The sequence below is a fragment of the Acomys minous genome (assembly GCF_964271855.1).
Source record: "Acomys minous genome assembly, chromosome: 11".
NCBI classification, from domain to species: Eukaryota; Metazoa; Chordata; class Mammalia; order Rodentia; family Muridae; genus Acomys; species Acomys minous.
The window spans coordinates 87190922-87212814 of NC_140492.1; positions in this window are offsets into that span (position 1 = coordinate 87190922).

Below are 21893 nucleotides of genomic sequence, written 5' to 3' on the forward strand. Positions count from 1 at the left end.
GGCACCAAGCTCCTGTGCAGATGTTCTGTGTCAACAAGCACTTTCTCAAATGCCAGAGTCTGTCATTTTAACTTCTTAAAACAGAGGCTGAGGACTCTTTTGTGACTGCTTCTAAGTCAAACAGATAACAGTTTGGGGTGTGTGTGTGTGTGTGTGTGTGTGTGTGTGTGTGTGTGTGTGTGTGTGTAAATACACAGATACTTCCAGTTGAGTTTCTAAAACCAAACACCTCTGAACTCCCACTGGAGTGTATTGGCTAAGTTAGTTACCAAATTTGGTTCCAGCTTCTTTCTTAGTGACGTTTAGGCTGAACAGAGGTGGGAAACTTAATAAGCCTAGGACTTCTCTCTGAGCTTTAAAGACCGCTAACTCTCCAATGCGTAGTAAAACTAAAGCACCTTGTCAAATAACTCGAGACCTTATTCCAATCTCTAAGATTAACTTGACATTCAGAACCTCTGTGGAGTCACAAAGTGCATCCCATCTCACTCTGTGGTTACCGCACTCAGCAGTTTCGGTTTAGAAGCTACATTTAATTATAAAGGCTAGTAGTGCTCTTTTTTAAAAACAAATTTTTTTAAGTTTTGGGATTATACTATAATTGCAATACTTTTCGTTTTGTTTTCTTTTATCTCCAAAGGCTCCCATATGTCCCTCCTCACTCTCCTTAAAACTATTGATCCTCTATTCGTTGTTATCCCATGCGTATATGTATATACACATATACTGCTATGGATTCTTCACTTTTTCTATTCTATCACACTTGGATGTCATTGAGAATTTTCTCAAAGGGAGTCTGATGTATGTGGTGAGCTTTTAAATAACTCCAAAGAAACAAACCCTATGGGAGGGCAATTTGTTACATTATCATAACCACAAACGTTTAACCAATTACCTATAATTTCTAGGTTTGAACTAGCATCTATAAGAAATTACACAGCATTTTTTATTGTCTATAAACTAGAAAAAAAATGGAAGTCAACATAAATGTCTAGCATTTGTGGAGTGAGTTAATTATGATGCATCCATACAATAAAACGTTCTGCAGCTGTGAAAAAGAGGAAACTGCTTACATATGGATATATAGTGTATATCCAAAATACATGTAATAAGACAAAGTCATAGGACTGTGCTTATTTAAAGCATTTCATTGTAAGAAAGATGGCTCAGGTTAAGGCAACGCACTTGTAGTTTTCATAGATACAAGAAGAATGTAAATAAACAATGTCTCTCTGGAAATGTCTTGAGTGACTTGAAATTGGAAAATCATAGGTAGGAGGCGGGAGGAAACTTCTCACCTTTAAATAATTTTACATACTTTGCTCTTTATATCAAGTAATTAAATAATATAGAAATAAAAATATGGCCTAAAATAAATAATTTCTCTGTAACAGAACATACAAGGGGAATTGAACACTTTCTTGATCTTATACCTCATCATTCAGGCTACACATGTCAAGGAAGTATTAATATTAGCTCAATTTAATCTCTGCAATATAAACATAGCAAGATATCTCATATATATCAAATTATATAAATAGAATTATCTATTGAAATTTATCAACTAAAAAAATGTATTGAATACATTGACCCAAAAACATCTAGTGCTTGATATACTTATGAAAAGATTCACATGATATTTTAGACAAAAGACACAGAAAACTTGTTAACAAATAGAGATTGCTATTTCTGAAGGGTTTTCCTCTACCATGGCCAGGGACTTTTCTGTCATTTCTTAATCTACTTCACGTATCACCTTCTTTGATGTTGACATGCTTTTTCTCTGCCTTTCTTCGGACTGTTACCATTAAAGCATTGCTACTTGGCTTCCTTTGGTGTCATAGCCGACTATTTACTTTTTCAGATTTCAGTTTTCTAAGAAATAGGTGGGAGGCAAACACAACAGATTCAATACTGTGCTGTGAAATGAGGAAATAAAGAGAGTGTGGATGTGCTCTTGCTGCACTAAGGTCCTAGTCACCCATATGCCCTGTATCTTTGAGCCAAGACCTTCTTCTTGAACAAACAAATAGTATCTGAGACCCTGCTCAGTTCCAAAGACAGACTTTTCAATTCTGTCTTTTTAGCAGCGAAGTCTTCCCTTCTCTGTAAGTTCTGCTCCTTGACAGTAGTACCTGCTATCTCTGTTGATTGTCTTCATAACTAGTCTTACAGCTTTATTCCTCTGTAAATATAAAAGTGCAAGTTACATTAACCATAAATATAACTTTATATTTTTCTATGACTGAATTTCTATTTCAAAACTCATCTCTCTGGTAACACAGATAGAATCTTGATTTCTAGATGAACAAAGTCTAGTCAAGATTTCTTCAACCCACTTTTCAACACCTTTTTTATATTGGGGGGTGACAAAATATTTTTCCCTCTGACAGGTCCCATCTGGATTGACATGTTCTCAGCTCTGTATTGTCTTGTCAGTGAACAATGATACAAACACTTTCACACTAAAGTTTCTCAGTGCTATTTTCTTTTCTGTGGCGCCTGCCTTTACACCAACCTCAATGATTGCAGTAGCTGCTAAATCTAGTCCTCCTAACACCCCATCAGTTCCAATGATGCTCTCATAATCTTCAGCTACACTCCTGTGCCATTTACAGTGAGATTGTCAGTCTTGTTATCCTGTGTCTAAGCATACTTAACCTTCTCTATTCTGCTACTATGAGACCTTGGTGCTACTTCTTATAATCAGAGGTTTAGATGAAACAGTATTATTCTCTGATGGATGACTATTCCTCTTAAATAGTCCTAGATGGTCTTTCTTTTTCAAATATTTGTGCCCACCTTCCACTCATGCACCCCTCTCCTCCTGTCCCCAGTGTATGCTTTGGCTTTCGTGATGTAAAACATTGACATAGTAGAAATGCCACTGTATCTTTTTCCCCTAGCTGGGCTGCCTCTCAGGCTCCAGTAGGAATGGAAGTGCTTAGTCCTCTGTGACTTGAGGTACCAGGATGGGTTGGTATCACTTGCTTGGGGGTCTCCCCTTCTCTGAGAAAAAGGAGAGTGGGATGTGGGGGAGGGGGATGTGAGGGTGGAACTAAGAGAAGAGGGAGAGGACAAAAATCATCCTGTAAAGAGATTAAATCAATATATAAATGAAAAAAAATGCCTGCAAAGTTATTTGGTATTGAGTGGTGAGTATTAATTGTTTTTGGCTTTGACATTATGACCGATTCTTGCTGAAAAGAAAAGCACAACAGCTAATACACCAGCAAAGTGTCCCAGATACTCACTGTAGCCTTACTGCACAGGTATAATGGGCTCCTTATGAAAGCTGTGGCTGGATTTCTCAAGGTCATGAGCCTAGAAGTGAACAGCTTTGGAATTGGACCCAGATCCTTCTGTTCACAGACCTTCAGCTCTTTTTTTTTTTTTTACTTTTTAAAAAATTTATTCTTGTTACATCTCAATGGTTATCCCATCCCTTGTATTCTCCCATTCTTACCTCCCTCCCATTTTCCCCTTATTCTCTTCCCCCATGACTGTTCTGGTGCCTCATATTTGACTGCGTCCCCTGGAGGGGGAGACCTGGTGGCATTCAGAGGAAGGACAGCAGGTTAAGAAGAAGAGACTTGATACCCTATGATCATATACAGGGGGAGGAAATCCCCCTCAGGAACAGACCTTCAGCTCTTAATCATCATTGTCTCAACAGTTTATGTCTCCCTACCAAAGCTTAGGAAATTTACATTTTTTTTTTACTTAAGTGATTCTTTTGTGTCTTGGGGTTATGTTTACAGATTTCATAGCTTGACATTTCTGTCAGCTCCAAATCCATGCTGTTAGTTTTCAAATGTGTTGTTTCTTTTGTATACTGTGTTTAATCTACAGATTTTATTTTGTTTAACCTAGAAACTTTTTAGAGGAACAGCTTTTATAAGAATAACATCTTACTCTCCTCTGGCACCATGTCCCCATACCTTTATTCTTCTCTACCTTGAAGTGTTCATGTAAATTTTATTAATTCTCTTTCCCAACAGTGTCCATAACTAAAGTTGCTACTGGCCAACGTATGAGTATGGGAGAGAACACATTCATTGTGGTTTTCCAACTTTGGGCAATCCCCTCGCTTCAGGTGAGTGTGAAAGAAAAATAACAGGCAATGACTTCGTATATCCTTACCTCATGGGCTAGATGGTTTTTCTAATGCCTTCGCTCTTTTTAAATGGAAATAGGTGGAAAACTGAAGGCAGAATGCCTTCTTCTCTCTACTGTGTTTCCAACTATGTTTTTTTTTGAAGTATAGGAAGAGGCAAACAGGAGGAAGCAAAGGCAGAAAGCTCTAGTGGAAGGGGAATAAAGGAGGGAAAAGGATAGGATGAAAGAGAGAAAAGGGGAGAAGGCAAGAAAGTGTGGGTAGGTGGACATAAAGAAAAACAAATAAAATACTTATGTATCAGAAAATCAGAGTAGACTTTCAAAGCCATGAAGTCCATATTCTGAGTGGATAAGCAAACAAACAAAGAAAAACAAAGCAAAAAACCCACAACAGTGTTAAGTCTCCAGACAGTTATTATAATTCCCTATAAAGGAACTGCTACATGTGAAATCGCAGCAGGCAATATATATTTGTATACTAAGCTGTGAATAAGTGCTTCCAGAGGTGTGTGTCAGCTGTCAGCTTTATAGGATGCTAATCACCTAAGAGTCAGATCTTCAGGCACACCAGTGAGAGGTGAAAAGAGTCACATTAAAAGTGGACAGCACCATTCCCTGGCCTTGGATCCTGGGCACAAGCATTCACCCATCATAAATGATGCATTGGGTCCTTCGGATTCAAGCTTCTGCTCCCTTGACTGCTTTCCAAGCTGAACTGTATTCTTTAGCTAAAGCAGAAACAAACCCTTTTTGCCTTGAGTTCTTTTCTGCCAGAGCATTTTATAAGGACAAAAAAACATTAGAGGAAACTATGACAAGATGTTTCTCTGAAGAGGAATGTGTGTGGCTCTGATGTCAGGATTGCCTTCTAAGAGAATAATATTAATGTCTGGGAAGTTATACTCAATGGTCTGTGTTGAAGACAACCTGATATTAAGGTATTTCAGATGATGCACTTCTCAATTACTTCTATAGATAAACTAGTTAGAGTGCCTTTTAAAAATATGCTGCAATGCATTCAAGTCAACAGAAAGTTATATGTACCTAATGTGAGGATTCTGCCCCAGTCTATCTGGGATGTCATTGCCTATCTGCCACTGTGTACCCCTGCCCAGTTATATAAAAGGACACGCCCACCTCACCCTTCTCTCTTATTCTCTTCCTCCTCCTTCCTCTCTTTCACTCTTGCTGTCTCTATCTCCCTATCTCTCTGTCTTTCTGTTTTCTCTAGGGAACCCCTCCCCTCTTTCCTTCTCTCCTGATGGTCATATAATAAACCTCTCAATATCATATCTGTTGTGTGGCACATATTTCATATTTCACACCTCATTAAAAATTTAAACCTGGCCTGGGCCACTTGATACTCTGAGTGCTAGGGACAAAACAGTTTTAAATGCTCAGCCTCAGTTTTCAATGCCTTACATGCTGGCTATGGAGAAAGTCCATTTCTGACCATTAGTCTGGATCACACTGTCAAGTACAGAAAATATGTCCAAGATCCTGAAGTTAAGCAATGCATTCTATTTGTGAGTAAATAAATGACAATACTTACATGAAATGTTTGCTTATGCATTCTTCACTTTCATTTAGGCACCAGCTAAATATGCCTAACCGCATTAGAATACTATATAATTCTACATTAGAATTTTATCTGTGAGAAAAAAATAGATTCTTTTGAGGATTTTTACTTAAGAAGGAAAGAGTTCATCCTAGAAATACGAATTTGATGCTGCATACAATTGCTTATAAATGTAGGATTTTGGAAATGGTGCTATAGAAAAAGATGGTGATAAAGTAGATCTGGCTCATATTTGTAAGGATTTTTACAACTTCTAAAAATTCTGATTAGATTTTCTTCTAACACTTGAAGAGGTAATTGAGATCACTTCACGTCTCAGTTGAATGGTACTATAAAGTAATGTCACTGATTTTGAGGTTATGCTGAAAGTGGCTGTAGGATATTCCAAAAACAAGTTCCCTCATGGAGTCAGTTCGTTGTATTTTCAAGGCAAGTAAGTAAAGTTAGGGAAGCTGGATTGTTAGTATTAGAGAACTGTATTGTTTTAAAGGCTCAAGATTTATAGTTTTAAGTATATACCTTTCAAACTGGCAAGGACCTTGAATAAAGTTTCCCCATCTTAGTATTCACAAAGTCTTTTGATTTTATTGTTCTTACTTAACGTTAGACAAAGTCCTGCTATGTAATCCTGGCTAGCCGGAAACTTACTATGTTGACCAGGCTGGCTTTGAACTCACAGAGATAATCTGACTCAGTTTTCCAAGGACTGCCATTAAAGATGTGGTTCATCATGTCTGGGAAACCTCTGAGATTGATCTCCAGAAAGTCATGTGATTGGACAAAAGTCAGGTAAACAAGTGGACGAAATATCAAGCTACCTCACCTATTTCTTCACCGTGCTTCACTGGACAACCAATTTGCTTATCTCCGTCTTCCTCTCCCCATCCCTATGTAGTCTAGAGAAGTATATGCTCATGTCCACTGGGTCCCATTGAAACCTCCTGAGGAATAGCTGCGAGTTCCCCATGTCAGCAACACCAGTTTCATCTGGGAGCTTGTTAAGTGTACACTTTCTGGACAGCCCAGTCCTATTGAATCTAAATCTACATTTAACAAGATCCCAGGGTGATTGATAGGCACATTAAAGCCTGAGAAGCACCCATCCATGTACACATGGGCAACCATTATACTTCCTGTAAAAATGAAAGAAAAAGGGGAATACTGTGTTTTAGGAGAGGAATAGATGATTGCTGATCTCATTGGGACTGCTAAAAACATGTTGAAGCCATGATTACATTATTGAATAACAATGTTACCATTGGGAATAGTTCATGCTCGGCCCTGCTAATAATAATAATAATAATAATAATAATAATAATAATAATAATAATAATAATAATAAATATTAATAAATATCAATAATATTAATAATAGTTAATTACTACACATATTTATTTACACATTATATTGTAACTTTAAACTAGCATGTTTCGACAGAAATGATTGCAGTACAGGGCATTTCCTGAGGATTAATGATGTTAGAAGAAATAGCTGGCTTGAGACTGAAAGGCTGAAAGCAATTAATCCATCAAATTATTAATTCTTAACACATGCCTTGTGTTGAAGTTGCTTGTGCTTCGTCCACAGAGCACAAGGGAAAGAAAACCGGAGCTGCAGTTCGGCGGATATTTTCCCCTGCACCAGGCAGCTTCATTTTGTTGTTTGCTAATATTTTCTGGAGCCTCTCATAGGGACTCACTGCTTTGTTCATTAACCTTTCAAATCGCTTAAGGCGTGCAGCACACAGAGCGCAGGAGGATCTATTGCTGTTACCTCAGCATTTCATTTACTTCACCGTGCTACGCCTTCTCCATGCTGGAAATGTACTGTCAATTCTAAACTCATTATGCAAATACTACACCTAGGCGCTATTATTCTGACTTCCATTAGCTCTACTCCCCCATTAGCTTGGCCTCCCGTGAATAAGAAGTGTCAAATTATGTATGTAGATTTGTGGGACGGGGGTGGGTGGGCTGCACGGAATGGTCTCCTGTGGAATCAGCAGAAAATAATTGTATTTGAATCAAACTCTACATCCTTTATGTTCTAATATGACAGTTCTAATACCCTCTCTCAAGAAAAAAATTGTTCAGCCTGTGAGCCTTTGGAATCAGCTGAGGAAATAATGTTGTGTTTACAAAGCCGGCAGACATCTCTCAGCAATGCACCCTTTCCTTTGTCTGCTGAATTGTTTGAAAGTGGAAGCACAGTCTTAAATAAAGCTGTGTGCCCTTGGGTGCAATAAAACGGGTTGGATGTACTCAAAGCATCTGAATTTCTCATCCTTTGTCCTCAAACTGGGCGTATGCTATGTCTACATGTCATATGTTAACTCACTCTATTCAAGACATATATGCAAGACCTTCCTATATAAACCACCACCATAAGGGTGCTGCTGCTTGTCTACTGTGCCTTCCAAATGAATGGATTTAGGCACACGAGTAAGAATTGCAGGGCTGATGCTGAGTGTTTGGATGTAATATTTCCCCCTCTGCCCAGTGCATCTTGCTAAATTTCCGTTCTTCCAGTCACCCCTACTACTGTAGGGTAAAATCTAAAGATTTTCCATCAATGAGCACTCATGAGCAGAGAGCTACTAAATCTTCTGAGCATCTCCTTATCAATGAAGATGTTTCATTAGTCACTGCCCTTTCACTAAGTGATGGACAATATATAAAATACCTTTTAAATGGAATGATGGTGGACTTTAAATATTTTTAAATTGATTTGTCATTGTTTTAAAAAACATTTTATTAATTTATTCATATTACATCTCAATTGTTAGCCCATCCCTTGTATCTTCCCATTCCTCCCCTGCTTTTCCCCTACTGCCCTCCCTTATGTCTGTGACTGAGGAGGCCCTCCTCCCCCTGTATATGCTCATAGGGTATCAAGTCTCTTCTTGCTAACCTGCTATCCTTCCTCTGAGTGCCACCAGGCCTTCTCATCAAGGAGACCTGGTCAAATATGGAGAACCAAAGTTTGCATGAAAGTCAGACCCCACTCTCCCTTCAACACTGGAGAATGTCCTGTCCATTGGCTAGATCTGGGTAGGGGTTCGAAGTTTACTGTATGTATTGTCCTTGGCTGGTGCCATAGTTTGAGCAGGACCCCTTGGCCCAGATCCACCCATCATAATGTTCTTCTTTAGGTTTCTAGGACCCTCTGGATCCTTCTATTTCCCCATTCTCCCAGGCTTCTCTTGCCTAAAGTCCCAATAGAATGTCCACCCCTCTCACCCACTTTCCTGGTAAGTGAAGACTTTCATGGGACATGCCCCTTGGGCTAGTGTCTCGGGATCATGAGAATTAACATAGTAAAAATGGCCATCTTGTCATTGTTTTTAATCCGAGTTTATAGAGATGGTTGATGTCTTTGGAAAGAAATCAGTCATTGAAAGTTGCAACTTAAAAACTGAATTTCATGATTCAAAATATGATTTCGTTGCAAGACAAGGAAAAATACTTCAGTTTCAACATGACACTTGCTGCACAGCTACCCCCCCCACACAGATATATATTACTGAGTACCTATTTTGTGATACATAGACATAAGCACACCAGTTTCCATATGAGCAGTTCTTTTGATTTGAACTACAAAATAATGGTTTCGTACTTGTGAAGTGGGAATGGATTTAAATTGTTATATCTGTATATAATTTCATTTCATTCAAGGGCAACAATAAGGTTTTGTGCTATATGTAAAGTGCTATATGTAAAGTCAAAATCATCATGGATTATATTCATATTATATGTTCCTGGAGAGTATATGAATTGCCCATGTATGAAATTTGAGGAAGGGATAATTAGTGAAAACAGAAAAATACCACCTGAGAACAGCAGGTCACATGTGTCAGAGATGCAGACATGGGCATTTAGTACATATTAAAACACTATCTTCAACAACCTTAAGAAGTCTTTGGCTTGTGTGTACTTTTTTCCCCAGTTCAATAGATTTCTTCAACATTTTTTATGCACTGACATCCGGAGATATTGATTGAAACATATTTTATCACTCAAAGCAGCCAATGTATTTAAACACCCAATGATTTTGTTTTTAATGTGATTTTATCTATGAGTCATTTCCTCACAGTGCGTGCTTGTTAGTGCTGCATGAAGCAATGATTTCTTGGCAGTCAATGAAAGCTCAATGTTAGAAATGTTAGATTCTGACTTAATTGACCCTTATTTCACAGCCACAAACTTGGAGACTTCTGCAAATACTGAACTTTAAAATGGCCTGCAATTGAGAAAAAAATGTAGTAAATATTTTAGTCAATGAGTATTTTTTAGTCCATCCAATTCTCTACATATATTATCTAATCAAATTACATTTTTTATCAATAAAATCACAGATTCGTTAGGTCAAATAAGTAGTATCTTTACATAGTTAGGATTTACTTAGTTAAATAAGTACTCAATTTGTATATGTAAATATTAGTTTATCTTATGACCATTTTCAGATTTCATATTTTCTTAATCATTAAACCCTCAAGTACTCCCTTGTTCTTGCTCTTTCTCTAATTTATGACTTGTTTCTTAATTGTTTGTACACAAAAATACATGTAGACACACATATCCACATACACACATGCACATGTGTACACAAACACATACACACACACACATTCTAAATATAACCTTCTCAGTCTGTATAATGTTACTTATGTTTCAGGACCAACCACTTACTATTGATGACCAACAGCAGTTCTTTGCTGGGTAAGACCATTTGTCCTGTTCTCAGCATCCCCCATTGCTCATGGCTCTTTGTCTATGCCTAAGCCCCACAAGCTTTCTCTCTTTCATGTTGTCATTTCCGTTGGTGATGGTGTTCATGTCTTGTTTATGCAGCTATGCTAATGAGACTTCCTGGGTGTTGCCTATGTGACACAACCTCACTCACGGTGATCTTCCTGTTTCTCAGTTTCTTACAATCATTCTGCCCTATATTTCACAATGATCACTAAGCCTGGAGTGTGGGAGTTGTGTTGTAAATCTATCAGTTGGAACTGGGTACCACGGGATATATTGCTCTCTGGATTTTGGATAATTTGTTGTTTTTCTGTAATAGGCCCCACCTGTTGAAATGTTTGATGAGGGCTGAGAACTACAATTATCTGTGGGTATAAATATAAATATTTGGAATGTATTTAGGAATTATTCTGGCTTAGTAAAGTGGGAATGGCAGTTTTTCCTCCAAGACCCATAACCTCACTCGTTCTGGTAGTTGGTTGTGCTCACAGGACCCAACGTGATTTCCCTCTTGTGGAGTGGGTCTTGAGTCCAGTTACCGATGTTTACCAATGTATGTGTGACACAAGTATATTATTAGAGTTGTTATATAATAAGGGTTGTTGCTGTGGTTCCTAGACATAATAGCTCAGTAGGGCAAATGTTTGCTTTGCTCCTTTGGAAGCTTGTATGATACCTTCTGGTACCATAAAATTTAGTATTCAAGGACAAGACCTTCAGGTCAGATCCAGATGCTCTGAGCCCTGTGCCTGAAGAACATGGAGCTTCAATTGTGGAGAGCAGAGAGAGATAAGTATAGAAGAAGAAAAAGAACAGAAGCAGAAGCTGATGATGATTAGGGAGGATATAGAGAGATAAATGTAGAAGAAGAATGAGGAGGAGGAGGAATAAAAGAGGAGAAGAAGAGGGAGAAAGAGGATAAAATAACAGTAAACGTGTCTAAAAATGTCATAAGGAATCATACTATTTATCTGCCTAAAATTATACATAATGTGTTTAAGTGTGTATAATATATAGTTTAAGTGGAAATTTCCATATAGGTTGACAGTGGCCTCTCATGAGCCATAAACGAACAAACAAGAGTCCCCAACATCAGGCATGAAACGCCCCTTTGAGTTGTTGGCAGATGTTGCCTGAGAGACTCCCAAAATGTTGTAGGCTATTGGTTTTACCATTTGTTGCCTTCCAGAGGTGAGAGGTAAGTTCCTATTAGTGTAGAAATTTGTGTTTTAAGATGTAATTTGCAAGTGACTAAAGATAGAGGAGTGAATGTTGAATGAAAAATGATGTAATCTAGTTTTCTGAAATTTTGTATTAACCAACTGTATAACATAGTCATTTCTAGAATGTGGTTGATATTGCTTATCATTTGAGAGCCCACTAATGATTATTAAATATAAATGGACATAATATAAACAAGAGTGAATAAAAATAATTTCTGAATGTTGTAAAGTTAAAAAGCAATCAATCAGTTGCTTTATTCATACAATTTCAAATTACAATGTGATGCATGATATATTTTGTATCCTCAATATAATTTATTTACATTGCAACACAGAAGACAGAATAGCAGCAACTAAGATGGGAAGGTAAGTGAGATGGTGACATATGTGAATCTGAAATCATCTATAAAATATTCATGCAATATTTTGATATATCAAAAAGAGACTTTTTTCAGAAAAAAATACTTTATTGATCACTAATAAAGATGAAAATCTGTGACGGGACGTCACTGAAGCCAATATCCTCTGATTGCTCTTCATTAATTTGTGTATTGTGATATTTACTAGCAATTGTCAACTTGACAGGTCTAAAGGGAAACAAACCTTGGGTCACACTTGTGAGGAAGTTTCTAGATTGGGATGTTTTGAAAGAAATACCCTAAATAAGAAAGGACCTGTTTCATTGTCTGGATTGGCAGACTAAATACACACACACACACACACACACACACACACACACACATATATATATATATATGAAGAGAGAGAGAAGAATAGAGAGGGGTTGGACATAAGCAGAATGACATTCTTTGAACATATTTTAATTTTTTTACATAAACATTTATATTATTACACATATATACAATAAACTACCTGTATCAAGAAGAACCATGACACAATCAAGAATTAAATAAAAGTTACATTCTTAGTGTTTTTGGCTATTTGTATTTGATAGCCTTGAAGAAAACATCTTTCCTATCTTGGTGCATCTAAAATTCTGAACGTAAATAAATCTCCATCACATCTTGTAGAATTCAATGAAACTGAAGACACAACATATCCAAACTTATGGGACACAGTGAAAACAGTGCTAAGAGGAAACTTCATAGCACTAAGTGGCTTTATAAAGAAACTGGAAAAATCCTATACTAGCAACTTAACAGCATATCTGAAAGTTCTAGAACAAAAACAAGCAGACACACCCAAGAGGAGTAGATGGCTGGAAATCATCAAACTCTGGGCTGAAATCAATAAATTGGAAACAAAGAAAACAACTCAAAGAATCAATGGAACAAGGAGCTGGTTCTTTGAGAAAATCAACAAGATTGACAAACCTTTAGCCAAACTAACTAAAAGGCAGAGGGAGAATATTCAAATCAACAAAATCAGAAATGAAAAGTGAGACATAGTAACAGACACTGAGGAAATCCAAAAATTCATCAGGTCTTACTTCAAAAGCTGATATGCCACAATGTTTGAAAACCTAAATAAAATGGACAGTTTTCTTGATTACTAACAACTACCAAAATTGAGTGAAGATCAGGTAAACAAATTGAATAGTCCTACCACACCTAAAGAAGTAGAGGTGGTCATCAAAGGTCTCCCAACAACAACAACAACAACAAACAACAACAACAAAATAGCCCAGGATCAGATGGACTCAGCCCAGAATTCTACCAGACCTTCAGAGAAGAGCTAGTACCATAAGCCATTTTTGATGGATTTTGGAGTACCACAATGGTGAAGGACTTAGCTTATGAGAACAAGCACACTATCAAGAACTAGGCTAGAAGTCTCTAAATCCTAGCACTTGGGGAAGGAGAGGCAGGCAGATCTCTATGAGTTTGAGGCCAGCCTGGTTTACAGAGTGAGTCCATGACAGCCAAGGCTACACAGAGAAACCCTATCTCATATATCAAAAGAAAGCAAAATAACCAACCATTTTTAAAAAAAGAACTAGGCTAGAGGTCATTTTTGTACATTCTGGGAAGAGAAAAAAAATTGGTGGAATTCTGGCCTTGATTTAAGAGGTTTAATTAATAACTTATGGATTAATTTGTTTGGCAGAAGAAATTCCAAAGCAAGATGTCATTCAGAATAGGTCATGACTAGTTTTCATAGCTATTATTGTTGGACCCTAAAATCCACTCGGGTAGGGAGTCATCACGAGAGACCACTCGAGGACCACAGCGTTGACGCAAAAGCACAAGGTTTATTGCTGACTCGCGTCAGGGGACCTCAGCACTGGAGAGGCGGAGGCACACCGAGTCACTGTTACAGGCTATTTTTAAAGGCTAAAACCACAAATGTTAGGAGGGGCTGCGTGCCCTATGTTAGGATTGGCTCTGGTAGTCACTAGGGGTGCTTGTTTAAATGTTATTGGCTATTGCAGGGGTCATTGGTCTTGGGGACTATTCTTGTTAAGGAAGGGTGTTGGGGAGTTTCCAGATGGTATTTTTCTGAGAATTGTTTACCTCAGTTGGTCACCCTGATCTCAGGAACTGAAACTGGCCTTCATTCTTTCTGGGTCACTCTCCCAAGCTTGTCTGGGTCACGTTCCCAGGCTTAGGCCGAGAGAGAGAGAGAGAGAGAGAGAGAGAGAGAGAGAGAGAGAGAGAGAGAGAGAGAGAGAGAGAGAGAGAGAGAGACTTACACTATCAAGGTCTAATAGGAGAAAGAACAGAAAATGGGAAATAGTGTTTTTTTTTCCTATGGAAAGGGATGGATTTAAAGATACAGGCAAGGAGGCTGAGGAAATAGTTGTATTTGTAGAAGAGATTGTCACCATTAAAAATAATCTGAAACTGTACTGGGGTAATAGAAAGGGTGCATTAAAGGCAAAACCTAGCACATAAAGATTCCATCTTGTGAAAGTGAAAATTCATTTGAAGAAAGAGATGCTAAGTGAAAATTCTGCTGAAGAGGTTATCTCTTTGAAAGCAACTGCTTAAGTATATAGAGTCCTCTATAGCTTTGGTTTAAGAGGGTCAGACTACATCTCAAGTTGGCAACAGAACTCTGCAGCAGCAGCAACCTGCTATTTATTTTGCAGGCATGAAAGGCCCAAGTTGAGATGGTTACGGTGTCTCATCTCAAGGAGCCAAAGAGAAGCCGAAGAAAGGAAATGTGAGGTCGGGGGTGGAGGTACAGTGAACTTACAAAGATACCTTAAGAAATCATTGTGTAAAAGTGTAAAGGGAAGCCTAGATCATAGTGGATACTTCAGGGTATTAGATATGTCAGAACCATGGTAACATGAACTGAAAAATTATGTGGGCAAGAGTAGAGCTGGCCCAAGGGAGAGGTTAGACCCGGAGGCCCATGGCTTCCCAAGCCTTTATGGTTATTTATTTATTTACTTATTTATTCATTCATTCATTTATGGCTATTTTCATTCCTCTCATTTGGACTGAGGATGTTTGATTTTTTTCCACTGTATATTGAAGTACACATGTAATTTATTTTTCTATGTTACAGGGGATCACAGTTAGGAGATTTCTCAGGCCTCCACCTATGTTTTTAAATGGTGCTGTGATTGTAAAAAAAAAAAAATCTCTGGGTTCTTTTGGGGTTGGATTGAATAAACTTTGAATTACAAAATAACCACGGGCCTGTGAAGAAAAAGGGTGGAAAGTGATGCCTTGAGAAAAGTATGCTTGGATGTTGTCAAAGTAGATTGAAAATGGTTAATTAAACATCAATTAGACAGGATCTAGTGTCGCAGAGGAAACAAAGCCCTGAGCACGTATGTGAGTAAGGAAGTTTCTATAATGGGTAAATGAGGTGGAATGACCCATTCTAAATTCTATGGAGTTGAGTTCCTGATAATAAAAAGGATACAACAAGCAGAGTATTTGCTTTCATCTTTCTATGACTTGCAACTGCTGACCTAATGTGAAGAGCTGCCATGTGCTCTTGTTGTTGTGTAGAAGGAAATCTCCTGTGTATACTATGGATGCAACACCTGTCAATTAAAAACAAAAAACCTATATCCTATGCCTGAGGCCAGAAATAGGTGGGACATCCAGCAGGCAGATGGGATACTGGGATAGAGCCAGGAGCGGCAAGATTTAGCTTGCAAGACCTGAGGAAGATGGATGAGTTGTGCCTGAGCCCAGGTAACAAGCCACATGACAGAAGGTAAATTTGTATAAATGTGCTATTTTAAGTCATGAGCTAGTCAGAGAAGAGCCTAGCTATATGGCCTAGGCATTTGTAAATATATTACCTTGAGTCTCATGAGTCGTTATTCTGGGAGCTGAGTGATGGCAGGAAAAAATCACGGGCATCGTAATGGTGTACTATTACACTGTCGCGCTCTGCTTGCTACGAGGGACTGCATTCTAAAAGTGTGAGACCAAATAAAAACCATCTTAACTTATTTTTTGTTGTGTATTTTGTCATGGAAGTGGTGAAAGTGGCTTATCCAATGCAATTTAGTAATCAAAATATGTACACACACACACACACACACACACACACACACACACACACAAATCATGGGTATTTGACTATATTCTATAGAAATACCTCAAATAATATAATTAGCTAATTATATATACATACATTCCTAAGCAAGTTCTATCAGTTCTCAAATAATATGTTTTGGTTTATTATGCAATAGAAAAATACTAAGAATATTCAGTTTTAAAAAGGCCATGGAAAGCTGGGTATAGTGGCAGCCTTTAATCCCAGCCAGCCAGGTCTACAAAGCGAGTCCAGGACAGCCAAGGCTACACAGAGAAACCCTGTCTCAAATAGCAAAACAAAACGAAAATAAATAAAAGGCTGTGGGTATTGAATATGGTACACTTACTTAGTTTATTATATGTTGGGCATTCTAAGTATTTTTTTCCTACATAAAGATGCTCAGATATACTCTCAATTTCCAAATTAATGATATTTTTAAACATAAAAATCCATGAAATGGTGGCTAAAGAAATGTCCCAGCAGTAAGAGTGCCTATTGCTTTTCTGAAGGACCCAAGTTCAGTTCCCAGCTCACGCACCGGGTGGCTCACAATTTCCTACAGCCTCAGCTCCAAGGACATCCCTTTTTCTCCTCTGTGGTCATCCATGTTCATGTGAATAAACTCATTCACACACCACACACAGCTAAAACATAAAACGAAAGTCTTATTTAATTGGTGAAATAATCATGAGTAAATATCTAAGTCATAATTTATTGCTTTGTTGGTGGACTGTTCTGTGTGTATGCTTTTGTTGATCAGTTCACCGAGCGGCTCTTAGGCTCTGACTGTTTGATGGCCACTTAGTTTCTGACTGTTCAGTAGATACTTGACTCCTGGTAGACAGGAGGAGGCTTGCTCCTATGTAATTTTTACTTAGTTAAGTGTAAAGGACATAAACCAAGGAATGAACATATTAATGTAAGTCATACTTATAAATTTTTAAATTAGCGTTATGAAGTAAAGAAGCAATACATGTAATGGGAAGTGAACATTGAATCACCAGGGTTGGCACCAGGCACGCTTCATTGCAAATCTGTGACCTACTTAACAAAGAAAACACTACGCATAATGAGTTTGAACTTTCTAACAAGGAATGTGCAAGCTAAGGAGTCACAGAATTACTTCTGACACATGAAGGAAATCTATAAACACAAATGTAGATGATAAAACTTAATGGCTCTGTGGAGGATATTGCAGGGGTCAACACTCTCCTTTAATGAACCATTAACACTTAAAGGTATGTATTGAAATGGTGCTAAGATTAGGACATAGCACTAGGAGTAAGAAAATTTAATGACCAAGTAAGTATTCTTGCTACAGGGTTCACTAATTCACAAAACTCCGGCCCATAAGTGAGGAATCATATCATAGGTCAAGTTGTGTCAGACCAAGCTTCCAAGGGGGGAAATTAAGATGGCCAGAATCACAATGGGGCAAATTAGAACGAAGCCTGATCATGTTTTCCCTTTCAAAGAAACGCATGTCCCATGTTTGTAATGAGGAAGATTTAGTCTGGTAACACGTCATCTTCAATAACTGGATTTTAAATAGATAGAGGATTATTTATTCAAAACAAAATAAGAAGATGGGAGCCGGGCGTGGTGGTGCACGCCTTTAATCCCAGCTCAGGAGGCAGAGGCACGCGGATCTCTGTGAGTTCGAGGCCAGCCTGGTCTACAAAGAGAGTCCAGGACAGCCAAGGCTACACAGAGAAACCCTGTCTCGAAAAACCAAAAAAAAAAAAAAAAAAAAAAAAAAAAAAAAAGTTTTTTTTTGTATATGTGTCTCTCTACATCCATAGATATTTGTTAGATGATTAGAATTAGGCTTTCTGTCTCTTTCTATCTAGTTTTTAATTTTTAATGTGCTCACTTTACATCCTGATTGTAGCCCCCTCTCTTGTCACCTCTCAATCCCATTCCCCTCCCTCACGTCCTCTCTCTCCCTACCCCAGTACTCAGAAATGGGAGCCCTCCTCCACAATATATGACGTCAGCCTACTGTCTCATCTGGAGTGCGTGTATCCTCTTCCTCTGTGGCTTGGTTATCAACCATTTACTTATTGAGTAAATATTTAACGATAATCTATTATTACTTATCCTTATCTAAATTTCATCATTTTAAAAATAAAATGCATTGCCTTAGGTTTGATTAGCCCAAGTAATTATAAATTAGATAAATTGACTGTGTGTTATCCCTGGCAGTTCACTTGGCTGCTATGGGCTACTAAAATACATTTAGCTGCTTCAGGGTTTGAGGCTATCTAAGAGAACTTCTCAGAGCACCACTAGTTTTGCTGAATAGTTGGCTACGTTTATACACAATGTACACTGCCAAAGACTACTTTCTTAACTCCGAAAATTACCTATGATAGAAATTGCCAGTTAGGAGTGTGTGATCTGCATTCATTTGGTTTGAAGTCATTGTGTCATTGTCTTCATTGTACGTTTCACATTGAATGACTTAAAAAATAAAGAAACAAGTAAGGTAAAATATCATATAGAGGAACCAAAAGATAATGTTCTTATTGTCAGCAGTTATTGGAATACTATATCAAAGTCATGTTCAGGCTGTTCTTGCAAAATCAAAGAAGACTCTGGGTTTAGGAAAAGAATTAGCACAAAACTTTTAATGGCAAGGCTCCGAGTTTAGGAAAAGAATTATCATACATTGAAAAAATCAATTTCAGTAGGTATATATGCATGGAGCTCTCAATATAGATAGCTTATGTAGCATTGACATCAGAGGTATAGTAAGAGCTAAGTAGGTAGGTAGGAACAAACAGGAAAAAACATAATTTTCCTTTTTTTTCTTTGTGATATTATAATGTAATTACATTTCTTCCTTCCCTTTCATCCACCCAAACCTTTTTATGTACCCTTCCTTGCTCATTTTCAAATTCATGAGTCTTTTTGTTACTAAAAACATATATGCAGATGTGTTTACATATATATTTTAAATATAACCTGCTTAGTCTGTCTAATAGTGCTTGTGTGTATATCTTCCAGGCTGATCCTTTAGTACTACATAACTGACAGTGTGCTATTCCCTGGGGAAGAATCTTTTCCCCACTCTCAACACTCCTAAATTGTCTGTAGTTCTTTCTTTGCATAAGGTGGAAGCCCGTTTAGTTAGTGGTATGTGATTTAAAGTGTTCTCCTCCTAAAGATCCCTAAACATGAAAATGTAAGGACCTTGTAAAATGTTATTCCTTAAACTCCTTTGTGAGCATTTACCTTTCTCCTGGGACTATATTACTATTGTTTTTATTCACTTTACATCCCGCTCATAACCTCATACCTCCTCTCCTTCTAGTTCCTCCCTCCCTCCCTCCCTCCCTTTCTCCCTTCTCCCCTCCCCTATTCCTCAGAAGAGGGGAGCTCCCCTTCCCTTCTTCTCCAGATCATCAAGTCACACAAGGTGACACAAGTCTGCTTGTCATCTTCCCCTGTGGACTGACAAGACAGTCCTGCCAGGAGGAAGTGATTGAAAAAAGCTGGCATCAGATTAAATTTCAGAGACAGCCCCTGCTCCCTTACTAGAGGACCCACATGAAGCCTGAAGTGCCCATTGGTTACATCTTTGTAAAGGGGCCTTGGTACAGCCCATGCATGCCCTTTGTTGGTGCTTCAGTCTCAGCAAACCCCTCTGAGTCCTGGCTAGTTGGTCCTCTTGTTCTTCTTAATGGAGGTCCTTTCCTCCTTCCCCTTACTTTTCCACAGGACTCCCTAAGCATTGCTCAATGTTCAGCTGTGAATCTCAGCATCTGTTTAGAGCCGCTTTGAGTTGAGCCTCTCCAAGGAGAACAATGATGGCTTCCTTTCTGCAATTATAGCAAAGTATCATTAATAGTGTCAGGGCTTAGCTCTCTCCCATGGAGTAGGTCCTGGGTTGGACCAGGAATTGGTTGGACATTCCATCAATTTCTGCTCTATGTGCTCTATCTCTATCTCTGTACATCTTGTAGACAGGGTAAATTTTGGGTCAAAATGTTGTGGGTGGGTTGGTTTTCCCCTCTCTCTTCTAGGATTCTTGTTTAGTTAGAGGGTGTCCTCTTTAGACACTATGGCTCCTGCTACTACGAGTCTCTGCTAGAGGCCCTTTCATATTTTCCCAGGAGCTACCCTGACTTAGATCTACAGCTTGTCACAAAGATGCCCCACCATACAGTTTCTTCTTTCTCTGCAGGTCCTCTCTCCTCCAGTCCCTCCTCTCTCGAGGTCATATCTCCACCCTTACATCTATCTGGACTCCCTCTCCTACTATGTTTTCTCTCTCCTACCATTACCTCTGTCTTTTGTATTTCTCCTGAATGATACTTGAGCACCCTCCTTTGGGTCCTCCTTGCTACTTATTTTCTCTGGGTCTGTGCATTATAGCTTGTTTATCCTGTACTATACAGATAAAGTCCACACACCAAATGTGTCTTTCTAGGTCTGGGTTATCTCACAAAGGATGATCTTCTGTAATTCCATCTGTTAGCCTGCAAATTTCATGACTTCTCTGTTTTTATAGCTGAGTAGTATTCCATTGCGGACCACAGTTTCTTTATCCATTCTTAAGCTGATGAACATCTAGGCTATTTCCAGATTCTGCATATTATGAATAAGGCTGCTATGAATATAGTTGAAAAAGTGTCCTAGTTGTATGGTAGTACATCTTTGGGTATATACCCAGGAGTGGTATAGCTGGGTCTTGAGGTAGAACTATTCCAATTGTCTGAATAAGAGCCAGATTGTTTTCCAAAGTGGTTGTACAAGCTTGCACTCCCTACAGCAATAGAGGTGTGTTTCCCTTTCTCTATATCCTTGCCAACATGTGCTGTCACTTGAGTTTTTGATTTTGGTATTATGGTGGGTGTAAAAGTGGAGTCTTAGATTCATTTTGATTTGCCTTTTCCTGATGACTAAGGCTATTGAGCATTTCTTTAAGCGCTTGTTGGCCATTTGAGATTTCTTTGTTGTGAATTATCTGTTTAGCTCTGTTCCCCATTTTTTAATTGGGTTATTTTGTTTGTTGGTGTTTAATGTTTGAGTTCATTATAGATTTTGGATATTAGCCCTTTGTCAAATAATATAAAGTATCTTGGTGTAACTCTAACCAAGCAAGTCAAAGATCTGTATGACACGAACATTAAGTCTCTGAAGAAAGAATCTGAAGAAGAAATCAAAAGATAGAAAGATGTCCCAGGCTCATGAGTCAGTAGTATCAACATAGGAAAAATGTCCATCTTACCAAAAGCAATCTACAGATTCAATGCAATCCCCATCAAAATATAAACTCAATTCTTTATAGATATTAAAAGAGCAATTCTAAACTTCATATGGAAAAACAAAAACCCAGAACTAAAACTATCCTATACAATAAAAAAATTTCTGGAGGTATCTCTATCCCTGACTTCAGGCTGTGCTACAGAGCAATAGTGATAAATACTGCATGGCTCTGGCATAGAAATAGGCTGATCAATGGAAGTGAACCAAAGACCCAGAAACAAACCCATATACCTATGGACATTTGATTTCTTTTTACAAAGGAGCCAAAATCATACAACGGAAAAAAGAAAGCTACTTCAAGAAATGGTCCTGTTCTAATCGGATGTGTACATGTAGAAAATGCAAATAAATCCACATTTATCACCCTGCACTAAACTCAAGTTATCAAAGAGCTCAACATAAGACTAGATACACTAAATCTGTTAGAAGAGAAAGTGGGGAAGAGCCTTGAACTCATTAACCCAGGAGCCAACTTCC